This window comes from Idiotropiscis lumnitzeri, chromosome 1 (genome assembly GCF_059441095.1).
Source record: "Idiotropiscis lumnitzeri isolate Australia: NSW breed Sydney's pygmy pipehorse chromosome 1, RoL_Ilum_1.0, whole genome shotgun sequence".
Lineage (NCBI taxonomy): Eukaryota > Metazoa > Chordata > Actinopteri > Syngnathiformes > Syngnathidae > Idiotropiscis > Idiotropiscis lumnitzeri.
In genome coordinates this window covers 18,393,502-18,413,165 of record NC_142391.1, presented here as the reverse complement: position 1 = coordinate 18,413,165, position 19,664 = coordinate 18,393,502, and positions in this window count along the sequence as shown.

Genomic DNA, 19,664 nt, shown 5'->3' with positions numbered 1-19,664 from the left:
CAATTAAAGCCCCATTATTTTGCAAGTATAATAGGGTAATTGTGTGAACTTTACTGCAGCTATGAAATTTCCAAACATATTACATACTGTTATCAAGCCAAATGATTTCTGACACCTTCCAAACTATGGCTGAGACATTTGTTTGACATTATATAGGTTGGGGCTCGTTTTTTATTTTAATTAACTACCCGTTTATTCTTGGTAATTACTTGTTTTTTCTGAAGTGTCATTGCTGTCATCTAAAGGGTCTTGTCTCTTGCAAGCTTTTGATTTCAGCAACCACAACCTCCTTCTGCTGCAAATTATTATTTGCAGTTTTTTTACAACCTATATATCTTGAAACACTGCGGTATAGTATGATTTGGAACGGTGCATTTTAACAAAAACAATGTTTTTATTTTTGAAAAAATATACTGCTGTCATTGGGAGGTCATATTCAAATGATTCTGTCATAGCTGATGACTTATACTGAGTGCGATTAGCATAATACCAGCACGTCAAGCCCCCGGTTCAGTCAGTTGAGATACCCAGTGGAAAAAAAATTGGTAAATTAGGTGATGGGTAACAGCAGATTATTAAGTTCATTAATTAATAAATCAATTATAATTGATAAATATTTAATTGCATTAATTAAAACTTGATTTGGTCAATTGCCCAGCAGTCCGGTCATTTTTGTTCTCGGCAATTATTGTTGACATCGCTAGAAATAAGTGAATCAGAAGCTCTAATGTCACGATTAGCTGGCTGCTTTTCACGACCAAGATTAACCTGTCATCATCTTTACTTCACTCTTTGGGCCCTTTCGGAGCCATACTAACATTTATGGGTTCAACATGTTGAGATCACAATCAGAATGTCCTTTAATGTCATTGTACTCACTGTACAGCGAGATTGAAGAGCTCCCCGCTCCAGTGCAAATATAACAATTAATTTGATTAAATAATTAAATGATAAATATGAAATAAAATTTAAAAAAGCAGGCAAAGGTAGTGCGAGATTTCAGCATGGAGATGGCTCTTCGGAAGCAACTGTTTTTCAGTCAGTTAGTCTTTGTGTTGATGCACCTGTAGCGCCTACCAGAGGGCAACAGGTCAAAGAGGTGTGAGCGCGGGTGAGTATTGTCCTTAGATGATGGTGCACACATTGAATAAACTGTCAACGGGGTAAAAAAAAAAAAAAAAATTCCTCTATCATATATATTTTTAATTTGACATACCCAAATTACTGAAAGTTGCATGAGTATCACAAATTGCAAGAGAGAAGTATAACAATAGGCTTGCCTTTTAACTAATGTCATTTTTTATGCGCCCGGCTTGTTTGATTCTCCCCTCCGGAATTCCGGTCAACCCACCATGTGTAAATTGGAAATTTGTGCGCAACTACCAAAGAGGCGTTAAGTTTATGGGTGGTCCTAATTCACAATCTGGGATTTTGCAGAAGTAAAACTGATCATCTCTAGTGATGGATGCAGCCAAGGATGGCACTACACCGGGGCGACTGGGCAGTTGCTATGGTCCTTTGATGCTTTGCGCCGTTATCATGTCGTATAGGCCTGGTCTATTAACTGTATTTAGGCTCAAGTTATGCAGTGACACGTGAGAACGTCGAGTGAGGATGTCAGCTTTCTTCCATCTTTTCTGAATCCAGCCCTGCTCTGTTTTTACTTCGATTTTTTTTTGTCTATAAAGACTTTTACTTTTCAGCTTCGTGCTATGTCTGCTGCTGGGTTTAAATCCTTCTCCGCACATGACAGCCTCCAGATTTCGGAAGAAAAAAGATACTTTGATGGGAGACTGCGCACTGACAGATTTGTCAGAGAATGCCCTTATTTCAAGGTTTCTATTATACACACCTTGCTTCACTTTTTATACATTCTAACCATGATTAAGTATCTCCCCTATCTTTTCTTCTTTTGTTTTATTTTTATATTCTTAAGCTTTGGGACATACTGAGCTAACCTGGGATCTTAGGTTTTGTATTTCTTGCAATACACCTTTTTTTTGTGCAGTTGCCAATCCACCATCCTTCTACACCAGGGGTGTCAAACTCATTTTTGTGGACGGGCCACATCGTAGTTGTGGTTTCCCTCAGAGGGCCGGTATGACTGTGAACCCATATAAATTGATTGGAAAGCCAGTTTTGAAATCAGAAGCTAGTAAGTAATTGTTCAACAATTTTTCAATTTATTTTAAAAGGGGAGTATTGGTAACAAATAAATGGCAATATCTCATATCTCAGTGTTGTTAAAAGTGAAGAAAATATGCTAGAAACAGGAAGTTGATGCAGATGATTTGCCCTTTGCGGGCCACATAAAATGAGGTTGCGGGCCAGATCTGGCCCTCGGGCCTTGAGTTTGACACGTGTGTTCTACACAGTCAGCTTTGCACCTCTGCTAGTTTCTTAGCATTATTTCACTAAATCAATAAATTAAACTTTTTTCCCTGTCACATTGCTGGTCCTGCCACTCGCAAATAAAAGAAAGGAAGAGCACGTCAGTTGCTTTGTTGGGACATGTTTTGTTTCGTTTGGAATTAACGGGAAAAGAAACCAAACCAAGTTGGTGGGAAAGAAAATGTTCACAAAAACAGTCCCAGGCTTAGACCACAGAAAGTGAACAAAAAACAATAAAAAGTAAAGCCCATGATAACAGATCTGTCCTTCCTCAACGATCTGACAAAAAACAGAGACATTCTATTGGAAAGGAGACAAATAATCACCTTAAAATGAACCAGAGCCAAGTATTTTTAGCCTTTAATCTGTTCAACCGGGCAAATCTGCACTATGGAAATGTATGCAGTATTTTCTTACAGTCAGTTTTTGTAAGGTCAAATTCAGCAATTTTATTCTGCAGGTTTAACACATAATTAGTATCATATAGTGGCACGGTGGCCGACTGGTTAGCACGATGCCCTCACAGTGAGAGACAGCATCGGGCGTGGGTTCAATCCCGGCTCCGGCAATCCTGTGTGGAGTTTGCATGTTCTCCCCGTACCTGCGTGGGTTTCCTCCGGGTACTCCGGTTTCCTCCCACATTCCAAAAACATGCATGGCAGGCCGATTGAACACAGTAAATTGCCCCTAGGTATGAGTGTGAGTACGGATGGTTGTTCGTCTCTGTGTGCCCTGCGATTGGCTGGCAACCAGTTCAGGGTGTCCCCTGCCTACTGCCCAAAGATAGCTGGGATAGGCTCCATCACCCCCGCGACCCTAGTGAGGACAAGCGGTACAGATGATGGATGGATGGTATCATATAAGTAGACACATAGATAGACTGAATTTCAAACACATAACCCCGAACAAAAAAAAAAACCTTTATGTTGCATGATAGTTTTACTCATTTATTTTATTCTCATGTTCATATTAATATATTCCTGTCCATGTCAATGTCGCCAGTGCAACATGATAATTAGAATTTCACAGCCAAAAGCAAATATCTTTTGTGTTGGAAAGTAGCCCATTTTATATAGACAATACATTGTGCAGAAATTATGTTCATATCATTTTTATGTCCTTATAATTTTAAGGAAAATTAGGTGACTCATTACATCTTTAAAACATTTTGACTGACAGAGTTAATTACGCTGCAGTACAACGCTTCCTCACTCAATTAGCTCGTTTACAAGGAATTCTGTATTGAACGTTGGTGCAAACATTTGATGGATAAACTCTATGCTGTGTTGCATCCTACTGCTCAGCGCAAAGAGTGAGGAGGGAGGAAGGCAGTGCTTTGGAAGTGTGCCGGAGAGTAGGCAATTAAACGCACCCGGGGTCTGATGGGTTTCTAATTGGAAGCTGATCACATCGGAGGTGTGCTGGATTATAGTGTCGGTAATGAATGAGGGAGACAGAGTGTGGCAGATTAGTGCGGTTACGCCTCTCCTTGAACTCTGAAGGTAGCAGGATAAATGGTAGTCTGTGGACGCGAGTGCAATATGATATTTCAGTGCGTGTGTGTGTGCGTGTGTTGATAACATGAAAAGTGTACGCCAATACGCGCATGAAAGTGTCATTGTGAAACAGTATGCATGCATTTTGTGCGCATGTTTAAGTCGATATAAGCTTGTTTCACGTGGAGATGGTATGTGCAAAACGACAGTGGGGAATGAGTACAAAGAGAGGTGGGAGTATAGAGGACCAAAAGGCGGTGAGAATAAAAAGAAAATAAGATGCGAGACACAGTATGCAATCATCAAAAGACTTCAATTCGAGATAAGTGGGAGCAAAACATGAAAGGTTCCCGGACTCCAACTCGAAAATAAACAAAGGTGCTACTTTTAAATGGTTCTTAAGTGCGACTCTTTGACGTTGCATTATAACGAGTTAAATGTTTAAAGATATAGAATAACAAATTTTCACAACAAATCAGGTCTCATGAATGTACATTGCCATAAATCTCAAGGTGTAGGCAGCATTGAAAAGTAATTCAATCAAACAACAGATGAGAGAACGGGGGGGGGTGGGGGGTAATTAATAGAAATCGCCTAAAATCAGCCAGGAGAAGCTTTGTTAAAAAGGAAAGTCCTTTGTTAAAAGCATCCACCGTCTGTGGGGTAGTCAGGGCGGGCATTCCACGGACATGAAGCAGCGGTCCTGTCGTCCATGGTCTTGAGCCGAGTTCGCGCAGACGGTGCAATTGGCCGACCGGGATCTTGCTGAGGTATGTGGGTGGAAGAGATGAGTGAGGTAGGTGGTGACTACACCATGCAGACAGTGATTAGGGTGAAGGAAGATTTTGGTTTGGATACGGAGGTGAAACAAGTGAAGGAAGGGTGTGATGTGCTCAAATTTACGCGCTCTCATCAGGACCTGGGCAGCGCCATTTTGGACATTTTGTAGCCTTTGTAGGCTCTTGCGAGGGAATTTACTGGTGGCGCCCTCTTTTTGAGCCCTGCAGCGATTGCAGCATAATCAAATTCTTCAGAAGATGTTGGGACAGGAAAGTTATTTTTGTCAAAGCCTCAAACCCATTCCAAAATCAAACATCCCCCGGCAAACACTTTGCTGGAAATTCCAAACCAGCATCATGCTCATCTGACAACATAAGACAGCGCAATCAAAGTGCTACTGCTACAACTCTGCCAATCATCAAGAAGGAACTGAAGTTTTTGACCATTTCAAAATTCACCTCGTGTTCCGCATCATGGCAAACAACCCACAATACCAACATTGACAGGACATTGCGTAAGATAACTATTTGCAGCAATCTTTGTCAACAAAACTGCTTGCAATCTGCTTCAGAGCTTCCCAGTAGCCAAAGGTTGAATTCCAAGACCTCTCACATGCCATCTTGTTTTTGCCTCTACACAGACTACTTGATTGACCAGTTGAAAATACTTTTTTTTTTCAGGACATAAAGGAGTGTAGATCACCACGGTCTATAAAACACATCATGCGTATCTGGCCGTGTCATTGACTGACAAATGGTCCTGCTGTTTTCCTGGCTCATGTTATTGACATCCTGGGGGACATGATTTGCAGATTAGTCTTCATTTACTTGGACAACAGGCTGGCCAAGTCAAACAGCGCCTTTGGCACACTGGACAACAGAGTCTGGAAAAATAGGCATCTGAAGAAGGGCACTAAGATCAGCAAGTACAGAGCCGTTGTACTCACTACCCTACTGTACGGCTCTGAGTCACGGGTAACGTACCGTCACCACCTGCAACTCCTAGAGCATTTCCATCAGCCCTGTCTCAGAATTATCCTCAACATTCACTGAAGCGACTACGTCACAAATGTCGAGGTCCTTGAACAAGCAGAGATCACCAGTATTTAGGCCATGCTGCTGAAGTCACACCTACGCTGGGCAGAACATGTCTCCAGAATGGATGACCATCGCCTACACAAGATAGTCCTGTATGGCGAGCTTTTCCACTGGCCAAAAGGGCACCAAAGATGCGTTACAAAAACTCGCTGAAGAAGTCCCTCAACATTGCCAGTGGTCTCCTCTTGCTGCTGACCGCGACACCTGGCGCCACATCATCCATCAGGCTGCCTCCTCCTTCGTAGATTCCCGCAAGAACAACCTGAGGGATAAACGCCACAGGAGGAAAAACCACGAAGCCACACCTGCCTATCTCACATTGGCCTCGTCAGCCACGAGCATGCCTGCAGTCAACGTGGGAAACCTCTTTCATGAAATCTTCGTTCACGAAGCCTAGCCAGAGAAAGAGAGACTTGGACGACATTCTTCAAATTGACCTAGTCTTGTAGAAGAACCAGAGTGCCTGACTTGAGTATGCTTACCACGTACCACAACGTGCCTCCTTAGGTACAGTACTGTTTGTCCCATGTTCAGTGTTCCTTGTGTAATCAACTGATATCAATCTCTGTTGAGTGAGCGGGCTGCTCCATCTATCCAGATCAACATGCCTCAGTACAAGTCAACTGGCACTGCATCTGTGCACTCACCTTCACTGCTGGCTAAAAGTTGTATATTATTACCACGAGCCTTCCCCTGAAGGTCAGCTCAAGGAAAGTGGCAGGCCATTTCTTAGGACCCTATGAAATTGAACCCCTTTGCAGTACATCTCAAGCTCGTCACCTTCCTTTATGCCTTTTCCATGTTTCTCAAGCGAAATCCACTGCCACCCCCTCCTCCTTGATCGATGGACATCACACCAACATTAGTAATAGACCTCTGGATGTGCGTTGCAGAGGTTGAAGCCTTCAGTACTTAATTGACTGGGAGGATTACAGACCAGAGGAGTGAAGTTGGATCACCCATTACTTCCAGGCAATTAGTAAATTTGAGTTTATTTTTGGAAATAATTAGTCTGCCCTGCCTGTTCTACGTTCACTTCCCAGCCTTTCTGTCCACCTCCTGTTCATTCCCTCGCAACCTTGCTTCAGATCCTGTTTCGTGCCACCCCGTACTGTGCACTAAAATTCCACTGATCCTCTCTGATTATGGACATATCCCCCAAGCAATAACAATATTAACACAATATCTGGGCATCATAATCTGTTGTTCGTCTTTATCTGCACCTTGGTCATCCTCACTGCTGGAACCCTAGCATGAGCTCTGACCATAGCTTCCGAATGCTCGAATAGAAGAAAGATGATGTAGACAGTTGAAGACAGCCCAATAATGACATTTGTTTTTCACCTTCAGAGGACACTAAGGCAGACAGGTGTCCTTATTTGAGTTATATGAAAATTACTTTAAAATAATTAGAAGCAGTACAGAAAAGGGATCAATAGAGGCATTGATGGGTGGATAGATACCCTGTATGCAGCGCTCGATGATTGCTTTTATGTTATTTATTTGGGTTTTGGTCATTTAGAAAAAACAAAAAGTCCATAGGATTGATTCGGGAGTGTATCTATTCTTTTCTTGTTTACATTTCTGTTGGCAGTATTGTTAAACTACCTATGATTTTGGTGAATGAAATGGTGGTGTAATTGTAATGTCTTACTGAAGTGTCACTGTGGTGATATGAAAATGATTGAAGACATCAAACAAGCAACGCCTGAGAAGAAGTGTCAAGGAAAATGTGAACTAGCAGTAAAGAACAAAACAAAAGACGGGTCAGCTCTGCTGGTTGGGAACAATCTGAAGAAAGGTCAAAGAGGAAGTAAGGAAGGATGTGAGCTGAATGAGAAAATGCGGGAGAGGAGTGACTGTGACCATTTGTGCTTCTAAAGTGAAATGGAGAGGACTAAAGAAAAGATGTAGAAATTTTAATGGCCTTGCTCTTTTGGTCAGTACAATGTGACACCTTGAATCACAAGGAACTAATGCAGCTTCACTTGTATAGCTCATTTTATACACAAGGCAACTTGAATAGCTTCACACGAGCAAGGACAAGCATGTACATGCACACACAGCGACATTCAGAACAAAAGCAGAGAAAAAAATTTAGTTTTCAAAAATTTCTACAACAATGTACATGGACTCCATTTAAACAAAGTAAACATTTTTGCATTTTTTTTTTATCAGGTTAAATCCCAATGAGCCAACAGAATTTATTTTCCATTGACAGTCATGTCCGGCTGTTGGGCAAAAACGCCTCATCTTTGGTTTTGTTCCCAACAAATTAAAGATAAAGATAAAGATGTCCTTTATTAGTCCCACAATGGGGAAATTTGAAGTGTTACAGCAGCAAAGATATAGATTCCAATTCCAAGGTGGGATGGTGGCTGGAGTAAGCTGGTTGTTAGCATGCTTGTGTCCACTGTTTGGTGACATTAGTAGCGTGGTCCCATTTCCCGATTCCCACTCACCTCCACAAACACTTGGAGGCGGTGCTGTTGTGTCTCAAGCACTGTGACCTTCACAAGGAGTATGTGGAAATCATCAATGGACACAGGAGGCATTTTACGTTTAGCCTAGTTGCTAATAGCAGTTTTGTGTTAATTAGCAGGCAGCCCTCACAATACCAAGAGGAGTTTAAAAAAAATGCCTGCAGCCGGCTGTATCTAAAAAAGGAATAACACCCCACCGATTAAAAAAAAAAAAGTATCCAGGAAAAGTCCAGACAGAGAGAGAGTGAGCGAGAGAGAAAAAAGCAGTTATCCATTGAAAGAATGCAAGCGAATGCAGGAGCTGATCATCTGGCATTCACACACTCTGCAGGCAGGAAGCACTGACAAGGCAAGTAAGAGAGGAAGAGAGAAGTGCAGTGGAAAGGTGGTGGAATGAGGGCGATGAGAGCAGTAGTGGGGAAGAAGGAAGAGCAAAGACAGGGTTAAAGGTCAGCAAATAATTTGGTGAAAAAGCAGAATATAATATAATAGCAGTGACATTTGGGGGTTATTTTAGGGTTTTAGCATAATTATATGCTGATGTAACATTGCCTAAAACTTCTTGTTTGAAGACATTTTGGTTTATCTCAACTCCGATTATGTTTTGACATTTTTTTCATCTTTTTGGTTTACAATTGCCGAGAAAGGTCACAACACTTACAAAGTCCGCAACAAAACAACACTCAACCTCGGAACGACTGCAAAAGCCACAACACAACAACATTGAGCAACAGTGCGATTGCACCAAAACTCCCGCGGGATGGGAAAAGCCGCAAAACTGGAATAGCGATGTTAAACCTTAACAATTGCAATGTTAATCCCGACGTCCACATATTAAAAATCCTGTAACGAATTGGTTGGGACGGGAGAGAAAGGGAGATCCGTGTGTAATGATGTCGGAAGGGTTGCTCGGAGTAGCTGAGTTGTAACAACAAAAAAAGAAGATGACTAAATGATAGTCTGATGTCGTGTCTTTTTGAAGACGCTACAATACTTTGAAAAGCACAATGTAATAAGTAACAGTTTTACTTCAGTTTATTTTTCCAACGTCGCTTATCAAAACCGCAATTTAGCGCCTCAGCCTTGTTTTATCTTAACATTAACTCAACATCAGCAAGATCTAACACATGGCTCGCAAGTGACAGCTGTCCTCTCGTGCACGATGAACCCGTCATATACGGGCACAAACCACCGGAACATCACAAATAAATAATTTGAAAAACAGCATAAATAATTTCTGACATTGCTACAGTGACACAGGGTCCAACAATAAAGCAACTTTATTTTTATTACAATTATTTTGCATCCTCACGTTTGTTGCGGCTTTTGCAATCGCACTGTGTTCAGTGCTCCTGTGTTATGGCTTTTGCAGTCGTGCCGACGTTCAGTGGCGTTGTGTTGCAGAGTTCATAATTGGTAGAACCTTTCTCAGCCACAGTAGAAAATGCTTAACAACTTTGTCTGGAATTATTTCACACTTCAAGTAATGCTCAAAAGACGTTTTACAGCGATCCCCCATTTGTGGTACGTTTCCGGCCAATAGGTAAAAATCATGAATTGAGAGAATCTTTTTTTTTTTTTTTTTTAATAGTTTGATCCTTAAAAGAGTCCTTGACACACACAAATGTTCACATTTTTCTGGGCATGGTGTTGTGGAGTATAATGAACGACGTAATGGGCTTTTTAGTGCCCAACCAGCGATTGTTTTTGTCGGAATTTCTTCTTATTATTTTTTTAATTCATTATTGTGCAAAAGAATCACATTTTCCACGGCCTAAAACGTGCTAGAAAACACCCCAAACTTTGCACACTCATCGAGACTGGCGAACATGTTTAAGTCGTTATGAACAATTAACATAAAATAGCTCTGCAGAGCTACCTACAGTGAAAAAACAAAATCCAATCCCGGTACGTTTGATCTAGGACTATGATGATTGGGAGGCATGTGTTGTCATGTCTTTGCTCTCAGGCTTTGGGTTTTTTGTTTTGTTTGGGCAGCTGCCTGATCATTGTGGGTGGTTCCATTGGCAACACACCTGTGGGAGTTTGTAATTTAGCTGCCTTTAAGAGGCAGCTGATGCCATGACCTGGCGTTAGACTATTTACTTGCTCTCTTCCATAGCCCAACGATGCTCTAGACTCCTTGAACTTACGCCTAGTTTTCTTTGCACCTTTGTTTTGATCTCGTCTTGCCTTGTCACGTTTTTGTAAGTACATTGAGTAGTTTTGTTTCTCCTTGTATCCTTTTCACAAGATACATTTGCATGAGCGTTTTTTAACATCTGTTGCATTTTCAAAGTGTTTTTTTTTTTACTTTGTATGTGGTATTATAAATTCATCTTGTTTTTGTCACCCCTTATCTGTGTCTGCACTTAATGGGATCCCCCTAACTGTAATACCTATAGCACACTGAGAAATTCAAACAGATCATTGCATTAATAGGCTAAAATGAACAGGAAGTGAGCTATGATTTTTTTTTTTTTTTTAATCTCTAATTTTGGCCCACTTTTGCACATGTGTTTCATGGGTCACACATGTGCACCCTTGTCCTGCAGTTTTCATCCAATTACCTTGGCATGACAGCAACGGTCGTGGGTTCGATCTTGGCTCCGGTCTTCCCGTGTGGAGTTTGCATGTTCTCCCCGTGCCTGCGTGGGTTTCCTCCCTCCCACACTCCAAGAAATGCATGGCAGGTCGTTTGAACACTCTAAATTGTCCCTAGGTATGAGTGTGAGTGCAGATGGTTGTTCGTCTCTGTGTGCCCTGCAATTGGCTGGCAACCAGTTCAAGGTGCCCCCCGTCTACAGCCCGAAGACAGCTGAGATAGACTCCAGCACCCCCCGCGGCCCTAGTGAGGAGAAGCGGTACAGAAGATGGATGGATGGATAACTTGGCATGCATCATCTCAAAACCTGGTTCCGCCCAGGCGCCAGCCCAACAACAACAACAGAGGAAAGAAATGATGGCATTTTCAAAATACTCTTTGACGGAGCATGGAACCACCTTTGCACTCCATATTCACGGTCACCGTGGATGCCAGCCACACAGGATGAGATGCTGTCTGCCATCATAGCCGCTGTTTCTTGAGAGCTAGCAAAGTCAAGATGGCCACCTCGACGGTTGCTAATACGTGCCCCTATACCAACTTCAAAATAAAAGCTTTCTAACTAATAACTGTACATGGCTGTCAATGACTTGGTTTTCTTTATTGTCATCCTAGGAATCAATTCTTGCGGTTGCTATTTTGACTTGGACTTTTTAACTGTGGCCACTGATTGGAGCTGCAATCACAGACAAGTGGCTGCAATATGCTTACATTTGCAAATGTGCACTGAGGCAATCGAATCATGACTATCTTAACTTGCTTACGTGTAGCCCTTCCTAGAGGCTCACAGAAATTGTGGACACCAACGGCAGTGTCTCCTGTCTAGCTCTACCCTTCTGTGTACCATGTGACAGTTGGCACCCCGATCGAAGAGTACCATAAGTAGCTTGACATAACTATGGGGCGATTGCAATATAGGTACCATGAGCAGCATACCCTCAACATGTTCTCCACTTTCCTCTGCCTCAACGTTCTCAACATATACTTCCATGTCAGGTTGACTTGATTGCATCCAGTTTCATAGGCTTTGGGGAGGACAGCAATTCCCCTCGGAGTAGCGTGATATCCCATCCTCATTTCCTTTCATTTCAATCTGCGCTGACGTATTTTATATCAAACCTCTCCATACTACAAGGCAGGGAACATCTGTAGAATCAATTATTCTGGGCTTTTGCATACATTGGATGTGCATTAAATAGTTGTCAGTCAAAAGCAGGCATGTGCACAGAAGTATTTGGGGCAGGTCAACGCGCAGACAGCTTTTACAGCATCAGATCGATTTCATTGTTCAAAGGTGTCAGGCATGAGAAGGGTACAAAGGAATTTTCAAGGCATTAACTATAACAGAACGTCATCATCAAGCGAAGAAAAAAAAAAGGTCACAACAGATATATCGTGAACGGTTTGTTTCATGAAAATTGATGAAAGAAAAATAAAACTGGCTAAGGAGGCTACTAAGAGGCCCACATTGAAGGAGTTGCAGGAATTTCTGTGCTGGCTGTTTGGTACATGTGACAATAATCTCCCATCTTTTTGGTATGTGTGGTATATGAGGAAGGGTGGTTCTCTTATCTTGCAGCGGAAAAAAAAAAAAAACATTAAAGTGCCCAAAACACACTTGAAATCCGGCAGATGTATGCGGTTCAAGTAATAAAACGGCCATTCATCCTTTACCAATACCGCTTCTCCTCATTGGGGTCAGAGGTGAACTGGTGCCTATCCCACCTGAGTGTGGGTGAGAGCTGAGTGACAGCCTACAGCAGTCAACTCAACAGCCAACTGCGGGACACATAAATCTTCTAATCACACTTCATTGAACCTAACGCGAAAGAAATTTTCTAAAAACAAAGGGAAAATGTGGCAGCAAAAAAAAGAGCTCACTGTTTCTAGTGGGTGATTGCTTAAATATTTGAATCAAATTTAGTGTTTCCTCAGTTTCCCTATTTTTGCAAATGTTCTAGATTGCCCTTGTATCATTTTCAGCCTATGTGTGCATGCCACTGGCTTCGTTGAATTATTATTTCAGTACAACTGTTTTATAGTCGAGGAAAACACGGCTGGAGTGGGATGCAAGTTGCATCCTGTTACAACGTCTTGCATTCCGTACAATAATCTCAGTCAGTATTGTGAATAAAAGCTCTTCTTCAATCACTTTGGCATACTACGATACACTATTTTAATGTTTGTCATGTTGGTGGCTAGCTATTTTTGGGGAAGTGGTGGCAGAACCAGTGACAAGAGTGTTGTAGTCCATAAATATGAGTCTGATGTATCATGTTCATTAGGTTCAAATGAAATAAATCAGGGTTGCCTAAAACAAAGCAGTATGTAAACATTTCTTTGCAGAAATAAGGGTGGGGAGAGTTTTTTTTTTTTCTTTTCATATATAAACACCTTATTTTCAGAGAGCAGTGTGGCTTCAATATTTCCCACCAAAAGTAAGTGTGAGGAATGTCAGTGTTCCGTCTACTTCTTCAACAGTTTTGATTTGGACTACTCATTTTAAGCATGCGTGCCTGCAGCAAGAAAAACAAAAAAAATGCATTTATGTCGAGACATCAGCTTTGAAATAAAAGCTGCAGCATTGCACAAGGACACTTCAATTGGAAAGGAGCCGATGAGCGAGTGACTGATGTTATGTAAATTTGGGTAGTGACATTTTTTTTTAATCAGGCGGACAACCCTAAGGAGAGGTACAATTACATGCTTTGAACCCGAGTCCCAAATGCAAAGACGAGATGCTGGAAAGGAATAAGCAATGTGGAGATTTATTCATACGGGGTCTAAAAGGGCCACGGGCAAGAGTGGATGGGCATATTTTCTACATGTAATAAAAGCCATGTGCCAATGGGTTCATATTCTGTCTATATGTAAAGTAAGCTCAAGGCAATAGTTGAAGTGCTCTTGACTTTCTCACAGAAATATTTTGAATTCAATATCATGTTGTTAATGCTGTTCTGTATCCATAGCATTATTATACAGGATATCCGTGGTGTGATTTTAGCATGGACTCACCAAGGGAAATGGGTTCATACCGTATGTGAGGCTTTAATCCACTTCATGCAGTCCTGACGTACGTTAGCTCATATGTCCTCCTGCCTTGAAATCAACGGTTACAGAAACGTGTTTAAAGCCTTCATTACATTGGCGGTACAAAAACCCTTTACATACGGCCGATGGCTGTCACCTTCAATCTGCTTTATCAGCCAATCCTGTGATTTAAGTTAATAACACACGCCTCCTACCATCCGCCCGCTTGATACCAATTTAGCATGCGAATGCACAGACGCCCTTCAGTGTACCTTTTTGTGTCTGTGGAATGGTGCCAGCAAACTAGTGCAGGGTTTAGTTGAACAAAATTAGATGAAATTGAAATTATAGAATATATATATATATATATATATATATATATATATATATATATGTGTGTATTAGGGCTATCAAAATTAAAGCGTTAACTCAGATGATTAATCCCCAAAAATTTAACTCAGTTTGATTTACTTCAAAAATAATTTGCATGCTTTGCAAATATTGGGCCATATTAGCTGTGCATCCTTTGCAGGTCTCAGAACAAAACACCGTGTTCAAGTTACCCCTGGGCCTTGCAAACCAACACTGCTGGAGTGTGGCGCTTGTGGGCAGTTTTGAGAAATGTTTTGAAAATAAATGGCTGTAAAGATGTCTCCATTTAGATCGTATTCAAGAACCCAAGAAAGCTATTAGAACAGTCTTTGAATTAAAAATACTTCCTATTTGGTGATTTTGCTGTCATGATCCGTTCTGTCATGCCATGTTATTTGTTTTGTTTTCTCAGCTGAGTGGGGGCGTTCCCTCCAGCACCCGTTCCTGGTTTATGTCGTCATGGTTGGAGAGACGCGCCCACCAGCCACACACCTGACTCTCGTCAACCCATTGATTATGCCACTACATAAGCCTCCTACGCTGACGACTCAGCGTCTGAATATTCTCCTGCATCGCTCACGTTCATGATCCCAAGTATTGAATTGTATAGACTCATCGCCCTGCTTTTTGCATTTTGTATTTTTGTGTGTCCCCGTTCTCAGCTAAGGCTCTGCTCGTTTTTGTTCTCGTTCGCTCTAATTCGTTTCTCTTGCCCTTCTGCGGTAAGCAATTTATGTTCGCTGTACTCCTTGCCTTTTGCAAGCGCTTTTTGTTCCGTCGTCAGTTTTCTTTTCCTGGTGTGAGTTCGTCCACCAGCGGTTTTCGTTTGGTCTTTGTCGGTGTTACATTTGATAATTGATATAGCTATATAAGCAACTTTGTTTTTCATTTGTAATAATAAATACCTTTGTTAAATTATATCTTTCTGTGTCTGCGTTTGAAGAGTCCCGCTACTACTTTCCAGTGGTCGCTGTGCCCTAACATTTGCATCAATTCCAAAATATTATTCAAGTAAATATCTGTTATAAGCTTTGCAAAAATTAGTTGTTGAAAAATATGATTAATCATGGAATTTTTTGTGATTAATTAGTTAAAAAAATATCACTTGACAGTACTTGTGTATATACAGCTTCACTACCTTCATACAAAGATATTCAGTTGAACTGATACAAATGACCAATTGTACGTTAAATTTAATGAATGGTGAATATTATTATAACTATGGCCGATTTAGATTTTATTTGGAGTCATGTCAGATACCTGCTAATGATCAGCTTTTGCTTTGCAAAATACATAATGCCTGCACCTGAATTGCGTGCCATTAAAATCCTAACGACTCACGCGCAAACAATACTCTAAAGAAATAGTGCGAACAACTAGCGTGAAAAAAATGATTGAATTATTTCACTAAACGTGCTTGACCAATAAACACGATCACACACTTGACAAGTAACTTTATCGGTCATCGTAGAATAATAAATAAAAAAAAGAATTAAAATTATGTTTTTGCATTTTGCAATTGAATCGCACCCTTTCAAATCTCACTATCATTGCCCACGTGAGCATTGAAGTCCCCCAGCAGAAGGATGGAGTCCCCAGGGGGATCGCTTTCCAGCACACCCCCCCAAGGACTTCAAAAAGGGTGGGTATGCAGAACTGCTGTTTGGTGCATATGCACAGAATACAGTCAAGACCTTTGCCCCCCACCCTAAGGCGGAAGAAGGCTACCCTCTCGTCCATTGTACAGCCCAACGTATAGGCACCAAGCCAGGTAAGTATGGCACACCTGCTCAGCTCCTCTCACCTTGTTCAACCCCCCATGAGAGGACGAGTACCAGAGCCCAAGCTGTATGTGGAGATGAGCCTGACTATATCTAGTTGGAACTCCTCTGCCTCACACAGCAGCTTGAGCTCCTTCCCTGCCAGCGAGGTGACATCCAATGTCGCAAGAGCTAGTTTCTGTAGCCGGGGATTGGACTGCCCAGGTCCCTGCCTTTTTTTGCCGTCTGGCTCACAGGGCACTCGTTTGCTTGTGTTCTGGTTTGTATGTATATATATTTATATTTAGTTGTTTTTTTTTTTAAATAGACAATTGTTGTCTGAACTTTTGGGATCATTTATAGTTCAAAGAACACACAGAAATTATCTGAATTAGAAATATTTGGTATTCATATTCAAATTACTAACAGCATTTCTTACGACAGTCTTTGGACCACCTTTTGCTAAAAAGACATATCTAAATAACTTTGTTGGGCCAATTCTGTTCCACAAAATTTTAACAAAGATCTTGCCTTTAAATTTGTCATGTGTCACTGAAAGGAAAGTAAGTCACATTTGGAGAAAGTCCGGAATCAATGTAATAAAACAAGGTTTTTTTCTTACAGTTCTGGAAGGGAAGGGAGGATTTAGCTATTGTGGGTCTCTGTACAGGGTAAACTAATGGGGATGTAGTTTTCTCTTCAGGAAAAAGTGGAGGTGGAGAAGAGCCAGGAACAGAGTGGGGGAATTGTAAGGAGTCAGAAATAGCAGGGGGAGATGGAGATGCCTGGGGGGGTTTCTGAGGAATCCTGGGCCATGGCACGTTGAAGGCAATGAGCTGGTCAATATTCACAATGTCAACAGCCTTTTGGGCTGTCACTTGTATAGCACTTTTATACCTTTGGTACTCAAAGCGCTTCACGCCATTACCTCACCTGCCAGGGTCCCAGAATTTCCTTCCATTCGCACAACGGTAAAAGGAGCCAGCATCAAACTCTCCATCTTGCCACCCTTTATCTGCTCCACCTTCACATTTTGCCGTATGACTTTGTTTCCAACAACTAAATAGTCCTTTCTCCCTGACCCACCCCTTAACTTCTCCTGCACTCTGGCCACAATTTAATTTTGCCTTGCTGTCATGGAAAGGCGGTTCTTGGTGGCCAATGGAAAGCGATTTACCTTCAATTCTCTCAACCGTTTCATCAACCTGAAGGAAATGACAAATTAGCGACAGTTGGATATACTCACATGAAAGTCAGCACTGCCGACTCGGCAGGGACCTGAGAAGGTTAACGAGCCTCGCTACCCAAACATAAATAAAACAGGGCGTACTGGGTAGTCAGCTGATTTTTCGCCCTGAGGGCAAATACACATGACCTAAGGTGGACCGCTATTTTTTTGGGATTGTCCACAAGTTTAGTGAGAGCCCTGAAAGAACATACTGTAGCTTCTACTTCGTGTGAAATGCATGCCAGAAACGCTTTTATATGTGTCATGTCATCATCCACACTGCTTATCCTGAACAGGGTCGCAAGGGTGCTGGAGCCTATCCCAGCTGACCATGGGCAAAAGGCACACGGGTCGCCAGCCAGTCGCAGGGCACGCACCGACACCATCACTGAGTGGGAAACGATCCACCTCCATCCATCCTTTTAAAAAATAATAATAATAATTCTCGTCCTGCGTCCTTCGCTCCAAAAATGGGCGCCCATCCAGGGACAAAATGCCTATATCTGCTTATTTCTTTGAATATATTGTTCTCATGCTCATTCATTCATTTTCTCAGTATTCGTTAAGCCCATGTGATTATTTCTTAAATTATAGATGACGTGAGGCTAGCCGCATGCTGAAACATCCAATCGTCAGCGACTGAACATTTAATGAATGCAGTGGTTCTCATCTTGTTTTCAATGATCTACCCTCTGTGAAATATTTTTGTCCCTGCAAAATAACACTGGCCTAACAAGTGCAGACATTCTGGAAGGAAAAAAAAAAAAAAAGAAAGAAAACTTAAAACTGAGTCATCAATGTCTGATTTATTATACTTTTGAACTTCTAGTGCTACCTCTTGAACTATTTGGAAATAAAAACATGAAACAAAATGAATAATCATCATAATCAAACAAGATTTGTGTATATAAAAATAATTAGCAACATAAAATGCCCTACTTTGTGAACATCTTGCAGAAATTCTCTTAAAAAGAAATCATTAACTTCATTTAAAAAAAAAAAGTGCAATCTGCTTAAAAATAAAATAAACATGTATTTAATGATTAAAAAGAAGACAGTAACAACTATCAACACTGATTATTGCATTGGTGTACTGAGCGGAATGTATTTGCATTTGTGAGACATTATTGTGAGAGACTTGAGCTTGTGCTTCACTGAGGATCTTTGCCGTTGTTGGCGGCCGAGAGGCAACTGCTGTGTCCAAACCCTTTTTCGTATTGGATGCTACTTTTAAAAATATAGTTTAAAAATCTCTTCCACCCACTGAAGTACCTTCACATAAACCCAGGGTGTACGCATACACCCATTTGAGAACCACTGAATTAATACAATGTTTGCTAAATTGATGACAGTCTGCAGAAGAAACTTAGGTTGAAACAATGACTTTGTCACCAAAAAACAAAACAAAAAAAAAACATCAAACTATATGCATTGAAACAATTAAACAAGCACTTCTTTGTATAGAACAAAACATGTGGGAAGACCTTTGTGTTATCTGCTGCTGCTTTCACTCGACCTTCCCGGTCATTGTCCGTCTCCCGGACAAATGCAGCCCTCCTGCAGTATGCCACATAAAACAATCCAACTTTATTTCGATAGCGCATTTCACAATAGCTGAAGCTGTAACAAAGCGCTTTAATGTCCATAAGAATCCTAGGTCAAGCCTCTTTGAAATGCTATGATTCCTCTCTAAGTACCAGACTGGAGGGAAATTCAAGCAAGGCAACTTCTGCCCAACTAGTATCAAGGTCGGTATCATTCCACAAACACAGGTGTACAGGACAGCAATGTTGGTACACACGGGTGGAACTTTCCTTGTTACTTGTATGCTTCGACTTCGGTAATGTGAGGAACATTGTTTTTTCCCAAGTAAACACTTGGAAGATTTCTCGTGGCTCTCTGAATCACTGTAGAGATGTAGCATTGGGCATCATGGAGAGGCTTAAAGATTTCCCTCAGCATTTCTGCCCTCTTTGAATACACATGTTGTGTCATACCCCAAGTAGCAATGTTTTTTACCAAGTGGAGGAATTGGTTGTCACAGTTGTTGCTGCAAACAGCCTTTTCAAATCTGTCAGAAAAAGAAAAACTCTGAAAGACAGCATCAAATGCACAAGTGTTGAGCACAGAGACTTTCAATTTGCCAAGTTTAACAGGCTGTTGTTGGTTCCCGTTATCTAACAATTGCACCTTGACTTTTTTGCGTCCCACAGATGGATCCACATGCAGCCACTCAGGAGACAGATAAGAACTCGTCTTCCCTTTTTTTTTGGGGGGGGGGGGGGCACTAAGACAACAGCATTTCATAACGGTAACAAACACAAAGCAGCAATAATTCAAGAACAAAAACAGTTCAGGAGTAAGTAAAAATACAAATTACTAATACAAACACATAAACAGTAGACACCAAAAAACAGCAGAA